The following is a 14,777-nucleotide window of genomic DNA, read 5'->3' as shown; positions in this document are numbered from 1 at the left end:
AACATGTTTGATATTATCGGAAGTCTTTTCAGTCGTGGCTCATGCAAATAGTGACGTGAACATTAAAAACCAATAGTAACCACGGTCGAACATGAAACAGGAAGGGGCAAAATAGGCGACAGCTGTAGCCTATATGATTATTTGTTATTTCATTTCTTATAATTTATTAGACGGCTGTTCTACGTGACAGAACAACTCTATATCTGTTAGTGATGTCACACATCAAACAATGCTGCAGAAACGCGAAAAAATTACTTTGATATGAGTAGGCTATCATGTGAGTTCCTGTTAATGATGACGTGTAGCCTATTGCACGATGGAAATAATTTGAAGGCATCTAGCAGCAGTCTTGTAAATAGTGACCCACAGTCTTTGCAAAATCCTAATCTGAGACTGGCCTAGACTAGACTGTGACTAGAAACTCAATGAATTGTCTTTAGATGTGAGAGGGTCTGAGACAGTAGTCTTTCAAAAATCTTTTCCAAATCTTTGCAAAGTCTGTCAATGTAAGGTAGGCTTAATTCCTCCTGTTGCAACTCTCACTGATAACTTCGTTAACTTATCCAACGTAGTTCACGACTGTAAACAAATCAGTCATCCAAACAGCAACTCTCGCTGCAGCCTAGCCATGTTAACTTCCCACTTCTCAAACTTACTATTATTCAAACTTCATGACTACAGTCATTTTAAAAATGAATGGGCTTATTTAAGATGTTGGATAGGCTATATGATAATGCCTGAATGTGGTTTATGTGGTTGATGACTGTAGAAGGACACTGGCTCCATGAGCTTGGCTTCAATCTCTTCCTAGTTGTCGTGCGAGGTTGGCGCGCGCGGCTGATATCAAATGTTCGGTGCGCGACAGGTCGACGCGCGGCTGAAATGTGGCTTGCGACACAGGAAATTACGTAATTTTGACGTCACATTGTCGCGCGACAGGTCGGGCGCGTCGAGTATACTTCTATGAGGGAGAGGGAGAGCAAGAGAAAGCGGGCCAAGGAGAGGGGGGTTACTTCTATTAGGAATGAGCGATCAGGTGCCGATTCGGGAGGGGTCTGAGCTTATCGTCCATGTTGGGAGGATGTATCATTGGTTACTGTTTGGTAAAGTTGCACGCATAGTCTACAATGACAGTACGCTTTTTTTTATTGTGGTCCTATATTATTTGGAAAAAAAATGAATTTATTAGAAGCTAAAGAACACATCTTAACCAGGGGTGCCAATAATTGTGGAGGGCGCTGTAAGTATATTTTCCTTCTTGATTTGTATGTACAGTTAAATCCATTTAATTCCTTTGAAATACACTATATTGCCAAAAGTATTCGCTCACCTGTCTTGACTCACATATGAACTTCAGTCACATCCCATCCTTAATCCATAGGGTTTATGATGACATTGGTTCACTCTTTGCAGCAATAACAGCTTCAACTGTTTTGGGAAGACTTATCACAAGATTTAAGAGTATGTTCATGGGATTTTTTGACCATTCTTTCAGAAGCGCATTTTGGAGGTCACACACTGATGTTGGACGAGGCGATTGGCTCTCAGGATCCGCTCTAATTCATCCCAAAGGTGTTCTATTGAGTTGAGGTCAGGACCCTGTGCAGGCCAGTCAAGTTCATCCAGACCAAACAATGTTATCCATGCCTTTATGGACCTTGCTTTGTGCACTGGTGCACCGTCATGTTGGAACAGGAAGGGGCCATCCCCGAGCTGGGCTTGGTCCCTTAGTTCCAGTGAAAGGAACTTTGAATGCTTTAGCATTAACCAAGAGATTTTGGACAATTCCAAGCTCCCAACTTTGTGAGAAGTTTGGGGATGGCCACCTCCTGTTCCAACATGACTGTGCACCAGTGCACAAAGCTAGGTCCATAAAGGCAAGGATGACAGAATTTGGTGTGGATGAACTTGACTGGCCTGCACAGAGTGCTGACCTTAAAGGAATAGTTCGGAATTTTGGACATACAGTAGGACCTCATTTCCAACTTTACCGAGGTGATATAGGTCGGTGGAGACCGTTTTTATCGCGTTTAACCCCTTCCCTCAGTTGCAGCGTCCCCCTTTGTAAACGCTGGTTCTTAGCTAACGCATTTCTACGGTAACATCAGTCTGACATCAACTACAGTCTTACTCACTCCACCGCACACCCGAGACAAGTCAATTAAAACGTCAGACTATCGATATACGTGTCCGTGTTGATAGAATAATTTTAGAAATAAAACTAACCTTGCAACTCAATGATTTATTACATTTTGAGGGACTAGTTTCTCAATATCAATCCGCCACTGCCATACAGGGAACAAAGTAGGCTATTGCAATGCGATGCAAGGTCAGTTTTATTTCTAACATTGTTCTATCAACACAGGCATGTGCATTGATAGTCTGACGTTATCATTTATGTGTTTCGGGTGTTCTGTGGAGTGTTTTCAGTGGCAGGCTGGATGTTACCGTTGACTTGCGTTATCTCGGCACCTAGGTTAGCACGAGATGAACGCTGCAACTCAAGGAAGGGCAGAAATTCACTGAAAATGGTCTTCACCGATCTATATCACCCCGACTAAGTTGGAAATAAGGTCCTATGTCAAAAATTCCGAACTATTCCTTTAACCTAATAGAACACCTTTGGGATGAATTTGAATGGCTCCTGAGAGCCAGTCGCCTCATTCAACATCAGGGTGTGACCTCAAAAATTTGCTTCTGAAATAATGGTCAAAAAATCCCATAAACTTCTAAACCTTGTGGAAAGTGTTCTCAGAAGATTTGAAGCTGTTATAGCTGCAAAGAGTGGACCGACGTCATAATAAACTCTATGGATTAAGGATGGGATATGACTGAAGTTCATATGAGTCAAGACAGGTGAGCGAATACTTTTGGCAATATAGTATACATTAGAAAACTATGGATAGTCCATGGGATGGAGGAAGTTGGGATGAGTCTCAGTGTATTTTAAATCACATCTAGAGATTGGTCTACAACATGCACTGTATGTACTCTTGGTTCATCCTTGTTTCAAAAACATTGGTCCTATGGGAACAGAAGATGCCTTTTTATCCTTTAAGGGATATTCCGCCATTTTTGGAAATATGCTCATTTTCCACCTCCCCTCGAGCAAAACAATCGATATTTACCTTGTTCCCGTTCATCCAGCCATTCTGTGAGTCTGGCGATACAACTTTTAACTTCAGCCTAGCATAGATCATTGAATCGGATTAGACCATTACCTTCTCGCCTGCTAGCTTCATGTTTAAAAGTGACTAAGATTTCTGGTAATTTTCCCATTTAAAACGTCTCCTCTCAAGTTAGAAAGTGCAATAAGACCAATTGAAAATGAAACCTGGCGTTTTTCTAGGCTGATTTGACATGGAACTACACTCTCATCTGGCGTAATAATCAAGGCAACTTGCAACCTACTGGGACTACTACTGCTTGTTGTCTATGAGGACTATTTTCAGATGCTGCGTACGATATCACTGCGCATATGGTACGTTTGCAAGTTGCCTTGATGAAAATGAGCGTATTTCCAAAAATGGCGGAATATCTCTTTAAGGGAATCAGGTTAAACAGTACAAACTATACTAAAAGTAACATTTTGGAGCAGCACAGATGTACTATTAGCTAGATTTTAATTAAGGTGCACAAAAGGGACCAGATGTAATGCTGCAGAAGCGCGGTGGATCTACTCTTTAGTACAAACTATACATCATGGTCAAAATTGGACAGCAGTAACCACTGAAACATTTTAAGGCTACATAAAAAGCCATAAACAAAACAAAACAAAACATTTCGTCCTTTCTTCTTATTCAGGACATCAGTTTTCTCACACTGCTGTGATTTGATCTTGGTCCATTCATTTTGCAGTCTCTCCCAGTTTGGCAACTGGAGTTAGTTTCTTGAGTTTCCGGAGTGAATCAACCCGTTAAACCTTCCGGTCAAATGTTTTCCGTTGTTGGTAACATTATGGCTGCCCCTCTACAGCTCCCAGTTCGCAAATTCAGTCTACTGTATGTTGTACTTGCTGTCGTTCTGATACCTATCAACAGCACTGTGCAACCTCAAACAACAGGGATATGGACTGACTGACTCCAGATTTTTCCTTTAGGAAGAAGATGTGTGTTAATTGTGAGATTTCATTAAGAATAAAGTACTGTACATTGTCTTTTTCAGGACACTTGCCCATAACCGCAAAAAGATGGATGGTATCCATTGAAGGAAGAGTTGAAGTTACACTGGATGCATCAGACACTTTCGCAGCTGCCCTTGCTTCTCTGTTCGTGTGTTACTATGTACTCAACATCGAGTACTAGGAGTCAAGCTGCATGCACACTGGAGCTTGTTCAGAGGTAAGTTATATTCTAATCATGTGTGTGAAGATTCTCATTCATCCAGGGCAGTAGTCAAGTGTTCAGTTAGTCAAGGCCACTGGATTTTTTGGAGTTTGAAAACGTTTCACCTTTCATCCTAAAGGCTTCTTCAGTTCTGGTGAACTGGAGAAACCTTTTTTGATGAAATTTAAACATCTCAAAACTCCAAAAAGAAGTCCATTTGCTTTAACTAACTGAACACTTGAGCATTTTAATCAGTTGTCAAATTATAGATGGGAAGTTCAAATATAATCTAACATTTCTAACAATCTAGATTTCTGGTGAGAATTAACCCTGATGAGGGCAAGAAATGCTCTTCACGACAAGGTGTCAGCCAGGGGTGCGTTTCTAGAAAGCGTCGTTTGCTAACTTGCGTTGCAATCTTGGGAGTTCGCTCCGTCGTTCTTGAATTTGGTGTTTCTAGAAAAGGTAGTTCAAACTCTCAATCACAAACAAGGACGCAAAGTTTGGTCGTTTGAACTACTGCCCCTGGGCAGTCGCACCTGTGTCGTACCTTGGGAGTTCCAGTTGGTGATGTCGTCAGTGCAAGATCGCCTGACCAAAAATCACAAGCGCCCAACCAAAAATCACTAAGTTGTTGTTTTCTCGTGACTCAATGATTGCGCTATACTGTAGGCTAATATAAAGTAAAATACCGTTGGGCTCATTCTTGCTACGTGTGTTACCTTGCGTTCATTTGCGTGTTGGTTTGCGTTTTGGTAGGCTAGTGTTATGATATTGACTAACCCTCACACCGTTCATTAGTGTAGTGGTTAAGGCAGGTGGCTTATCACCTCAACATCGTAGGTTCTTTTCCCGTATGCATCACACATGCTTTTGTTTCTGACAATGTCGTGGAACTATTAAACTGATGTCGTGTTCCTGGCCACTCGATGTAAAGCAATTAAATATATTTAGGGTATAACCTATTGTTGTGTGTGTGGTATGCCTGCTCTTACTCAAAAGTGACATGGAGAGGTAAGATGCGAACTTGTGCCGCGCGCGCAATGTACTGACATGCAACAGCTGAACCACCAGACAACGATTTAGTATTGTGATAATTTGTAATTAGTCCAGGCCATATATATTTTGTACAGATATTTTTTAGATATTTCACACAAATAAGTACATATATTGGACAGCTTAAGCAAACTGTTTCATGTGCTTGCATAGGTTTACGTTTTTTTCTGATAGCAATGATAATGCCAGCATGAATCACTTTGGGTTTAAATTAGACTCGTCGACACGTAGTGGGTGCCTCTCAACATCCCTCCTCGATCCTCGGTCCTCTATCCCATTGTTGCCGCCCTATCATTCAGTGAGGACGAGGATCGAGGAAGGAAAGGAGAATCTATAAAAGACAAGTGATAGGCATCCAGTGACGGAGCATTTCTAGTGGGTGGGGTATTATACGTTGACACCTTTTCCACCAATGAAATGTGCCGCTGGGTCCTCAACAACGTTGTTGGAACAACGGTGTTCGAACAACGGAGGTAGCGAATTGCGACACAGGTACGATGCTTTCTGGAAACAGGTGTAACACTGTCGTTGTTTGATAGCAAGTTGCGTCGCACCACGGTGGTTAAACAACGCTGTTGCTAACTTTTCTAGAAACGCACCCCAGAGCGGTAGATAAAACAGAGTGGCGACACTCCCATAGACCTCCATAGGAAAAAATGGCAGCGCTTTTTCCAGGCTATTTCCTCGTTATGGGGCTTTTGGAACTGTTTACAGCCGATCTCTTGGTCAGTAGTCAATGAGTTAATTGATTACACCTTCCAGCATCAGAAGTACATCCCACCCTCCTGCGATTCAACCATTCAGCGCAGATTTTTTTGGAACTGTTGATCGTGGCGGCAACATCAAAGAGTGTCGCAACTCTCTCTATCTATGGCTCTGGTGTCAGCAAGAAGACTGGGAGAATGGTTCAGAGAAAAGCACCCGCCATGAACTGCCATGTGACTAACTTCATCCGCACCCTGCTAGACTTCGAGTGGCAGACGTCCAATTGAACAGTAATGTGTGTGTGTGTGTGTGTGTGTGTGTGAGTGAAAGAGTGAGCGATCATGAATGTGTGTGTGTGTGTGGGGGAGGGTCAGAGCCATAGAGTGTTCTCTACCTCTACTATTTCTGTTAGAGTTTAAATACTACATTGTTCACACTGTGTGTGAGAAAGGGAGGGGGAAAGAGTGAGTGAGTGTGAGTGAGCGTGTGTGTGTGTGTGTGTCAGCCATAGCCATAGAGGGATTGTGTTCTCTACCTCTGGTTTGTTGGAATAGTTTACAGTTTTAGATTAAAGTTTGTGTGTGTGTGTGTGTGTGTGTGTGTGTGTGTGTGTGTGTGTGTGTGTGTGTGTGTGTGTGTGTGTGTGTGTGTGTGTGTGTGTGTGTGTGTGTGTGTGTGTGTGTGTGTGTGTGTGTGTGTGTGTGTGTGTGTGTGTGTGTGTGTGTGTGTGTGTGTGTGTGTCTGTGGCAGCCAGAGCCATAGAGGGATTGTGTTCTCTACCTCTTGTGACAGCAGTGATGTTTTTAATTACATGTTAAATGCAATAATATGAGTTGCAATAATGAGTTGCTGAAGAATTAATAAATATATTTTATGTAAGATTGTGATGTGTTTCTTGATTCATGCATGTTGTAATCACTTAAATACTTAAGTCTCAATAAAAATAATAATAATATAATAAATAAATTAATGAAATAAATATTAAATGCAACTGAGGAATAGGTCCAATTTGAAAATAAAATAATAACAGTAAAGTACTGTATTGTCTTATAATTACTGTACACTACTGTAAACTACATTACAGTACTGTATTGCTCATTTAATATACAGTAAAGTTCTGGCAACCGTGCTGCCTGTACTGCACTGTAATTTTACAGGATTTTTTTTGTAAAAAAAAAAGCCTTTCTGAAGGATTTTAGTTGTGTTGAAAGCACCAACAGCCCTCTTCCATTGACTTGCATTGTATTTGACACAGCACCACAGTGAGGTGTAAATGGGTATTGCTAGAGAGACGGCCTCTCTGGCTTGTTATCTTGCTAACTGTACGTATGCTTCCCATTCTGAAGGCCAAAATGTTGTTGGGAGACTTGTTTGCTTACACACACACACACACACACATATATATATATATATACACACATTTATATATAAAAATCAGCCCCAGGTTTCTAGTTCTGGGTGATTCATGCATGGGATTTGGAATATAAAACAGCTTTGAGTCTAATGGGTCACATTAGTTCTCCTCTCCCTCCCTCTTTATGTGTCTGGCTAACTTGAACATATATTATATTCAATATATATTATATTATATATTAGAGCATCTGATAAATGTGCCATTAAAACACCCACTCACAGAATATTCCTCATACAGACTAATGATCACAACTAAGGAAAAGTCAGATTCTAGTGTTGTTTCTCTTGTTGGTTGAAATTGAACTACATTTGTTAAGTAGCCTTACTTTGCCTCATTATGTTACACAAACAACATAAACATAATCATGTCACATAAACATGTTATATATGCACATAAACATGTCATGGATACACAAACATAAACATGCCATGGATACATAAACATAAACATGTCATGGATACATAAACATAAATATGGCATGAGCACATACACATAAACATGCCATGGATACTTAAGCAATAAGCCCCGAGAGGCCGTGGGTTATACTGTTATAATCGAACAGCTAAGGAGCGTTGTTAGGCACGATGCAAAGCTGTTCAATTATACAGTATAACCCATGGACTCGAGTAGCTTATTGTTTTTCCGAAACGGTTACTACGAAGGCACAGCAACGAAAATGTAATCATTCTTCCACCAAGAAATATATTCCCTCCATTTGAATGGTTGCCATGCAACAACGAGACGCAGCCACTCTAACTTTTGTGCTAGTTTTGAGGTAGCGCATTACTATAGAACGAAATGCGGTCAAGGTGTGAGGTTATCGTGATAATTACAATGGCATCGAACGCGATTCAGCCAATCACAATCAAGGACCGGAACTATCCATTTTAGAAATAAACATAAACATATCATGGATACATAAACATAAATATGGCATGGATACACAAACATAAACATGTCATGGGCACATACACATAAATATGGCATAGGCACATATACACATAAACATGTAATTGGCACATTAACCCTTTCATGCGCAACGTCCACATGCGTGGACAGTAACTTTAACTCTGTTTTCTACTTGTGTATCATGTTGATATTCACCAATCCACTTCAGGGCAGTTTTAGTAGGTCCATGGCAATACATGAACAATACGTATCATCTTATATTTGGAATATTGACTGCTTGATGACATCATCAATTCAACATGAGTGACAATAATGGCCATATGCTGAATGCTCCAGGCATATCTGTAAAAAGTTAGTACTCAAGAAGGCAAAATCATGTAAAAAAAAAAAATATTATGCTGCACATGAGAGTGTGTTGAACAACTCTATGTTTTCAGAAATTAAATCGGATGTAAAATAGAGTTTGTAGACCCTAAAAAGCAACTGTCCACGTATGTGGACGTTGCGCAACAGAGAAATTAAATGGCCAAAAATTAGATTTTGCAACTAGGACTTTTTTTTTTCCAAATATGATTTGAACTGCTTTAAATTACAAAGAAACAAACATTTGGTAAACATATTTATAAATAATGACCAAATTACATGTGGTAATGCCAAGGTGGTATGGTAATATGGGGGTAGTAGAGGGGTGGGTGGGGGGGTAGTAGAGGGGTGGGTATGAGAGTACTAGAGGGGTGGGTAGGTTAGTAGTAGAGGGGTGGGTAGTATGGATGTAGTAGAGGGGTGGGTGAGGGTCGGTGAGTAATAATGGGGGTAGTAGAGGGGTGGGCGGGTAGTATGGAGGTAGTAGAGAGGTGGGTGGGTAGTATGGGGGTAGTAGAGGGCTGGGTGGGTAGTATGGAGGAAGTAGAGGGCCATAGTTTCCACATTTTCTGTCATTACATTTTATTCTTTTTTACCCCTTTGTTGCGCACTGTCCACACACGTGGACAATAACATAACTTCTATATAAAAGCATATTTTTGAAAAATTCCAACTGATTTTCAATATTGGGCTCATATAGAGTAATAAAATCAATACTAAAAAAATCTAGACATTTTTTTTCATAATGCGTGCATGAAAAGGTTAACATAAACATGATGGGCACATAAACATGCCATGGACACATAAACATGTAATGGATACATAAACATGTCATGGGCATATAGCCATAAACATGTCATGGGCATATAAACATGCCATGGACACATAAACATAAACATGTAATGGATACATAAACATAAACACATACAAGCAAATGTGCTGGTTCAGTGTCAGTGTTCGGTCTGCATGACTCTGAAATGTTATTCATTGCAAATTACTTCAGGGGGGTATTCCATCAACCTCGCTAAACCAAAATAGCGGTTTAGCGGCGCTCAACCGAAATAGCCTGGCTTGAACTAGACTCCCACTTGAGGCTAAAGCCGTTCCAGTAACACAATTCAGCCACGCCTTGTTAACGTTAACTCTAGCCAAGCTAACGTAATCATTCAATGAACGCGTGCACGAGGTACATAAGCAGCCCAGAACAGGCGAGAGTCGAAAACGTGATGTCGGGCAAAGCGAGAGCCGGCTTCTTCTCAGGAGCGGAGCAGCCCCTCATTATAGAGTTGTATGAAGAATTTAAAACAGAAATATCGAGGAAGAGGAATACGGTGGCCATCCATAAAGCCAGGGAAATGGCCTGGCAAAAAATGGCCGACCGTTTAAATGCTTAAAGGGATAGTTCGGGTTTTAAGACACGAAGTTATATGGGTTCCCTGTCAGCAACGTTGTGCATCAGCACTGACTTACCCCCCAACAGCGTCCTGTGAGCAGAGATCCAGCCGGTTTTTGATGCTAAAGAAAGTAGTCCGGCAAGTTGCTGGGGTCACGAAAGTAAAGTGTTTTTCTTCTCAAAACCATATGCGTTCAAAAGAGTGATATATTTGCACCACAAAAACGTTGTCCAGGAAAAATTCAAACCTCGTTATCACTTGGCACTATTTTTCTCGATTCCTATCACTGCGCGCTACTGACAACTGGACAACGTTTTTGTGGTGCAAATATATCACTCTTTTGAACGCATATGGGTCTGAGTACTTCTCGTTTAAAGCCTACCTTACATTGACAGACTTTGCAAAGATTTGGAAAAGATTTTTGAAAGACTACAGTCTCAGACCCTCTCACATCTAAAGACAATTCATTGAGTTTTTAGTCACAGTCTAGTCACAGGCCAGTCTCAGATTAGGATTTTGCAAAGACTGTGGGTCATTATTTACAAGACTGCTGCTAGATTCCTTCAAATTATTTCCATCGTGCAATAGGCTACACGTCATCATCAACAGGAACTCACATGATAGCCTACTCATATCAAAGTAATTGTTTCGCGTTTCTGCAGCATTGTTTGATGTGTGACATCACTAACAGATATAGAGTTGTTCTGTCTCGTAGAATAGCCGATTAATAAATTATAAGAAATTAAATAACAAAATCATATAGGCTATCTGTCGCCTATTTTGCCCCTTCCTGTTTTCGTGTTCGCAAGAGGTTACTATTGGTTTTTAATGTTCACATCACTTTGCATGAGCCACGACTGAAAAGACTTCCGATAATATTGTCGTAACGGCAAAACTAGAAAAAGACTGCCTCCGACGGACTTAAAACCTCTAAGATTGGCACCTTACACTAAACGATTTAGATGACGGGAGCGCGTTGCGATTCTAGTACAACTCCCGATTTTGGAAATTTAGTCGCCAACTGTTAAAAATGTAAGTCAGCCTTTAAAGGGATATTCCGCCATTTTTGGAAATACGCTCATTTTCCACCTCCCCTCGAGCAAAACAATCGATATTTACCTTGTTCCCGTTCATCCAGCCATTCTGTGAGTCTGGCGATACAACTTTTAGCTTCAGCCTAGCATAGATCACTGAATCGGATTAGACCATTAGCTTCTCGCCTGCTAGCTTCATGTTTAAAAGTGACTAAGATTTCTGATAATTTTCCCATTTAAAACGTGTCTCCTCTCAAGTTAGAAAGTGCAATAAGACCAACTGAAAATGAAACCTGGCGTTTTTCTAGGCTGATTTGACATGGAACTACACTCTCATCTGGCGTAATAATCAAGGCAACTTGCAAACGTACCATAGGCGCAGTGATATCGTACGCAGCATCTGAAAATAGTCCCCATAGACATCAAGCAGTAGTAGTGCCAGTAGCTGCAAGTTGCCTTGATTATTACGCCAGATGAGAATGTAGTTCCATGTCAAAATCAGCCTAGAAAAACGGCAGGGTTCATTTTCAGTTGGTCTTATTGCACTTTCTAACTTGAGAGGAGACACGTTTTAAATGGGAAAATTACCGGAAATATTAGTCACTTTTAAACATGAAGCTAGCAGGCGAGAAGCTAATGGTCTAATCCGATTCAATGATCTATGCTAGGCTGAAGCTAAAAGTTGTATCGCCAGACTCACAGAATGGCTGGATGAACGGGAACAAGGTAAATATCGATTGTTTTGCTCGAGGGAAGGTGGAAAATGAGCGTATTTCCACAAATGGCGGAATATCCCTTTAAGTGTAACTTCACCCCATAACCCCACCCACTTCACATTTCTGAAAAAGCAGAGCGATAGATAAAACAGAGTGGCGACACTCCCATAGACCTCCATAGGAAAAAATGGCAGCGCTTTTTCCAGGCTATTTCCTCGTTATGGGGCTTTTGGAACTGTTTACAGCCAATCTCTTGGTCAGTAGTCAATTCATTAATTGATTACACCTTCCAGCATCAGAAGTACATCCCACCCTCCTGCGATTCAGCCATTCAGCACAGTTTTTTTTGGAACTGTTGATCGTGGCGGCAACATCAAAGAGTGTCGCAACTCTCTCTATCTATGGCTCTGTGAAAAAGGCTTTCAAAATGGGCAGGACGTTCTGAAAATTTGGAAGAGGGTGCAGCCCTGCTGCAGCCAATCAACCATGGTGATTTCGTGTCAATCTGGGAATGAGTTCTGCAGACATGGCTTATCACAGGTATAATCAGGGCAGCAGGTGTTGGGGCGTTTCATTCCTAATTTGTAACAACCCGGTGACGTAGTGTTGGACGAGAAGTGCAGGACTACGCCAGCATTCCAATTACATAATGATCTATTTAGCACCCAGAGCAATGTCTGTCATCAGCTAAATATCAGTGTACAATCAGTCAGATCCATGATGCTCAAATGTAATGTCAGAAAGAGCCCTGGGCCTGACATGTTGACTGGTAAAATTCTGAAAGTTTGTGCAGATCAATTATGCAATGTTTTTACTGACATATTTAATTTGTCTCTTGCTCAGCACAAGGTCCCTAAGCTATGGAAGGAATCTATTATTGTACCTGTGCCAAAAAACAAATCCCCAAAAGAGCTAAATGACTTCCGACCTGTGGCTTTAACATCAATTGTGATGAAAACATTTGAGTGTTTAGTCAAACAGGTAGTGACCACTAAGGTTGTAGGACAGCTTGACCCATTGCAATTTGCATACCAGTCCCACAGAGGAGTGGATGATGCCTCTGTCACTCTTTTAAATTATCTTTATTAACATCTTGAGGGTACAAAAACTCATGCAAGAGTTTTATTTGTGGATTTCTCCTCGGATTTTAATACAATCCAACCCCACATCCTGGTAAAGAAGCTCTTGTCCATCTTTAACCTTGATGTGGGATTGGTGAGATGGATTTTTGATTTTTTAACATGCAGGCCCCAAGCAGTCAGAGCAAATGGTGTCCTGTCCAACAAGCGACTGTCATCAACAGGTTCTCCCCATGTTGTGTTGTGTCCCCTCTTCTGTTCATCCTCTACGCCAATGACTGTAGGAGTGTCCATGGAAACAGACATCTCCTCAAGTTTGCAGATGACACTGTTTTAATCAGTCTGCTTCAGGATGGAGAGGTTCATCATGGGCCAGTGGTGGATGACTGTGGAGTGGTGTGACAACCACTTCCTGAAGTTGAATGTCAGTAAAACCAAAGATATGGCCACTGACTTCCGGAAAACCTCCTATCCAGCTGCTCCGACAATAATCAAGGGCTCACCAGTGGAGAGTGTGGACAGCTACAAGTACCTGGGAACAGTCTTGGACAGAAACCTTAAATTTGACTTAAACACAACCACAATCTGCAAGAAGGGCCTGCAAAGATTGTATTTTCTGAGGAGACTGAATGCATTCAATGTGGACAAAACTTTGATGGTTCTATTTTACAGATCATTCATTGAGTCTATTTTAACTTTCTGCCTCGTCTGCTGGTTTGGTTATCTCCCAGTGCAAAACAAAAATCGTCTGTCTTCATTGTAAACACGGCAAGTAAGATCATAGGCATTAAACAGCTATCCTTGTCACAAATATGGGATAGACAGTTGCTGAGTAAGGCGAGGTGTATTTTAACATGCAATGACCATCCTCTATTAAATTAATTTGTTCTTCTCCCATCTGGACAGAGGTATAGGCTACCAAAGGCAAGGTACAATAGATACAAATTTTCTTTTGTCCCTAGTCCAATTACTACACTTAACCAACTTATAGATTCCAAGACATCTGTATCTTGCCAAGTGGGTACCAGAGGGGTATTCCACAAAGCCGGTTTTATCACAAAACCGTGTAAGTTAACCCAGGGTTTGCGGTAACTCTAGGTTTTCCGTTCCAAAATGAACACGGTATGTTAGTTACTATAGAAACATATGCTCTGAACCTAACCTGGTCGGAGCAGGTTTTGAGCAAGTTAAGTTTGGAAGATAACCCGGGTTTGCTCAGGCTATTAAAACCCGCGTTCACCGCAGCCTTCACTTGATCGCAATGGCATGCCCTTTTGAAGAGAGGCCTGTTGATATCGGAGCGCAAATAATTCGAGCAATCCACCGAGAGAGATTAATAAGACCACGACTCGACATCTTGTCTCACCCTGATGACTTCTTGTTGGAGCGATATCGTTTTTCTCAGGAATCTTTAATATATTTAAATAACCTTCTCCAGCTCTACATAGCAAATGTTACAAACCGTGGACCTGGATTAAGTTCCCTATGTAGCCTGTGGACCAGTTTGGGAGTAGTGCATTTCTTTCTCTCTCTCTCTCTCTCTCTCTCTCTCTCTCTCTCTCTCTCTCTCGCACGCTTTTGCTCACTCCACTCACGGCACTAATTAGCCCTTTTCACGGTGATGTCAGACGAAGCGTTGCTGGGTATCCTCCTCCGGCAAGTCCAGCCGTCAAATACTACAGAAGAAGAAGTATTCATGGGTTTCATCAGGTCCCTTTCCACAGGTGTATACAATCAAGCACCTTGATTATCAATGCAGACTGCATGGTGCTTGATTGTATA

The sequence above is a fragment of the Sardina pilchardus genome, chromosome 12 (assembly GCF_963854185.1).
Source record: "Sardina pilchardus chromosome 12, fSarPil1.1, whole genome shotgun sequence".
Classification (NCBI taxonomy): Eukaryota; Metazoa; Chordata; class Actinopteri; order Clupeiformes; family Clupeidae; genus Sardina; species Sardina pilchardus.
The sequence above is the reverse complement of the archived record's forward strand: the minus strand, read 5'-3'. Positions refer to the sequence as shown.